This window comes from Nicotiana tabacum, chromosome 18, assembly GCF_000715075.1.
Source record: "Nicotiana tabacum cultivar K326 chromosome 18, ASM71507v2, whole genome shotgun sequence".
Taxonomy (NCBI): domain Eukaryota; kingdom Viridiplantae; phylum Streptophyta; class Magnoliopsida; order Solanales; family Solanaceae; genus Nicotiana; species Nicotiana tabacum.
The window spans coordinates 19,270,589-19,274,474 of record NC_134097.1 but is presented as its reverse complement, the minus strand read 5'-3'; positions in this window follow the sequence as shown (position 1 = coordinate 19,274,474).

Genomic DNA, 3,886 nt, shown 5'->3' with positions numbered 1-3,886 from the left:
ATCCGATTTAATTGCGAGCTAATTATATGATCCTGGACAATTCAAAATTATGGATTAAAGTCATTTTTCTTTCATTCAATTATTCCTATTACGCGCAACTAAAATTATCAAACTAAAATGGTCACTCAACTAAAATTATCAATAGTGAAAAAATATGACATAGCAGTTCATATAATTTTTTTTTATATTTTTGGATCAAATAAAATAACTCACCCAAACAAAACATAGAAAATCCACCCATGCACCCAACCTAATTTGCTAAAAATAAAAATTCACCCGCTAAATAAAATCAAACGCTAAAATATATCCCTGTTGCAAATGCATCTCTCATCTTCTTATAAAAAATAACTTTTTTCATGGTTTCACTTTAATCCTTAATCTCGTATCCATTATTATTTTATAAAAAATAAAAACAAAATCGTGAAAAGAAGAATATAGGTCATTGAAAAAAGAAGAACACAGGTCACTCTAATCCTTAGTCTTTAATCTTGTACCCATTATTATTTTATGAAACTAGAGTAAAATCATAGAAAAAAATCAACTTTTTATAAGAAAAAGAGAGATGCATTTACAAGAGGGATGCATTTTAGTTGGTTTTATTTAATGGTGGATTTTATTTTTAGGTGGAGTACATGGGTGAATTTTTTATATTTTGCTTGGGTGTATTATTTTATTTGATCCAAAATATAAAAAGTCAATGTAAACTGTCACGTCATTTTTTCCACTAAAAAGTTTGATAATTCTAGTTGAGTTAGATATAATACATAAATACACGCATATAAGAAGCGTGAATTTAATTAAGAAATGATTGAAACTACTACTACTACTACTACTAATAATAATAATAATAATAATAATAATAATAATAATAATAATAATAGTCATAATAACAATAAATTAAATTACAGAAAAGTTAGAGCAAAACTTGCTACTTAATTTATTTTCCTCTCATTTTTTTCTCTTATTCTTTCTATTTCCTTTTCCCTTCTTCTTGTCAATTTCTCTCTGTCTCTTATACTTTCATAATTTTGATATCCTCAATTCCATTGATGAATCAGTCATCATTGTGATAAAATGCTAACTTTTATATTTGATGATAAATATACATTTTATAATTGAATATGAATAGGAAGCTTATATGATAGCCTTCGGATACTCTACATCATTCCGAATTTCGCGAGCACAACTCTTGGAATTCTCTGTTAATATAAAAGTTATCGATATTCTTACGACTCCATATTACCATTTTCTATTTGGAATTAGTACATCTAAAGGCCTCAATTTATTCGTATTTTGATTCTCATATTATCTGTTGAAGTCATTACAATATTAAAAATATGGCAGAGATGAATGGTAGCATATTTTAGTAGATGGAAGAAAAAGAATAAGGATAAATGTGGATCCATTTAAGATTTTCTTGTAATGGCCTAAGTTATTGTTTGCTATAGCCCAACCTTTAAGATCACATGGTTTTATTCCTTTGGGTTGTAATTTAGAGAACGTCATGACACTTGAATTCACGTACATTCTTATGTGCTGCCCAACTTTTACCTCTCACTAGGATGTGAGATTTGCTTAATACAAGTATCAAACAAAATCCCTTTTTTGAATTCAACCGCCAATCATCAGTGAGCCGTTACATTCACTTGTAGAGGCTAAGCCTTCTTGCACATATTTGCCTCATCCCGATACTAAGGGAGATATCGGCATTAATGTCATTTATAATGGTCCTAGTCCAACTGCTAAGATATTGTACATGTTGGCCCAATCTTTGGAGCCTCAGGATTTTTCCTTTTTAAGTTTTAACCCGAAAGGCACCATGGTCATTGGATTGTTGACTCGGCCTTACATGACCTAAACATTTTTCTCTCATTATTTGCATATGGAATTTGCAAAAGGTGAGTGTCATGACCCAGCCTAGGCCACGACGGATAACCGACACTAAGTATATCATCACTAAATCTGCTAATAATCTACTAATTATGAATATAAAATGATAAATTGGACAAGCATAAGCATAGCTGATGAGAACTATATAATTTGGAAGGCCGTCAGGCTAACAGAAGTTGGCATATAAAACATACTAACTGCGCATGTGCGTATCTATAGGCCTATAGGAGTGCTAAACTGAACATGTATTGGACGGAACAGGATCTCGCTATATCCAAACTAGTTGTCTGTACACATACCAAAAGATAAGCAACTCCGAGAGTAAGCAGAGTGACCCTAACAGTTAGTGGATGGCCTAGTGATGTGGCTCAAGCGTTGATCTATATGTACCTGCGTGGTATAAGATGCAATGCCACGGAAGGGACGTGAGTACGATATATACAAAGTATGTAGGGTGAAAAGCATATATAAATTATACTAAAGTATGATTGTAAGCTAAAAATATAAATATAAACTGAAAGCTAAATAAGAGTCTGAATTAGCAACTGATCTGGAACTGAATCAAAGTTTAAGCTGAAACTGAACTACTATCTGAACTGGTACTTGTCTGGCGTTATGGGCTATATCCCCCACCCCACCCCAATCAGGTAACTATACATCTGAACTAGCCTCATATATAGTCATGCAATGTAAATTGCAGCTATATATGGATATATAAGATGTTTGACTGGTGTTATGGGCTATATCCCCATAGCAGGTAATATATAATCAATAGTCCCGGTTGGTGTTATGGGTTATCTCCGCCAGCATATAATCAATAGGCCTCGTCAGCGTTATGGGTTATATCCCCCAGCATAATCAATGTAAGCATGTAGGAGTCATAACACATGTGGAAACATCATATGGAATCAAGAGATCATGAAGGAAACCACAAACGTAATCGCAAACGTAATATGACGCTCATCGTTCATAAGTTGGACGAAGGAGCCTATCCCCATTTTAGGGTAAAACTGTCTATGTACACGAGATACTAATTCTAGTTAACTTATTAGGATCTCTCTAGAATCAATTTAGAACCAAGGAACTCAAAATTTGTCCAACTCTTCGAATTTTCAAAAATTTCGGTAGAGTTTCCCTTAAAACTGGATGATCCCCCCAAAAAACAGCAAGCACCATAATATACCCAGCGATGGATACCTAACAGATATTATAACATAAAACTAAAGGAGATCCAATTATCTATAATAGTGTCAAATGATTGGCTAAAAGAAATTATAAATATAATGTTGGCTCATAGTGGCTAACTTATGATATGAAAGTCTAAATATGATTTGGAAACAATATAAGCATCAACACATGATAATTAAGCTTATATAATATCAAATGAAGCTATTATTTCATAGGTAAGGCATATATAAAAATATTAAAGGAATGGAAGTCTGAATGGCATAGGCCTAATGGGAGATTTGCCCTTTTTGTTTTTGTTGTGTTTTGAAGTTCCAAACTAAATTAGTTTCTTCCATACTTCACATATGGAATTGAATACTATATAAGGACACAATATATGCTGAAATTTATTGTGATGGCCCGATATTAAAAACCTCATTTTATTCTCCCTCGGTTTACGTGCGTAGTCCGAGCGTGTTTCTAGAAAGATTTTGTGTTGAAAGTTGACAAAAATAAGAATTTTTGATTAAAAATTCATTTGAGTTGACTTCGGTCAATATTTTTAGTAAACATATATGGATTCGTATTTTGACAGTCCCGGTGGATCCGTATCAAAATATGGGACCTGAGCGTATGCACGAAATCGGAATCGGAGCTCCCTAGCTCAAGTTATAAATTTTTGTTGAAAATTGAGAGCCTGAAAATTTAATGGTTTTAAAAGAATTCTTAATGTTTGATCTTGTTGGTATCAGGTACGTATTTTGGTTCCGGAGCCCGGTACAGGTTCAATATAATATTTAAGACTTGCTTGTGAAACTTGATAAAAAAC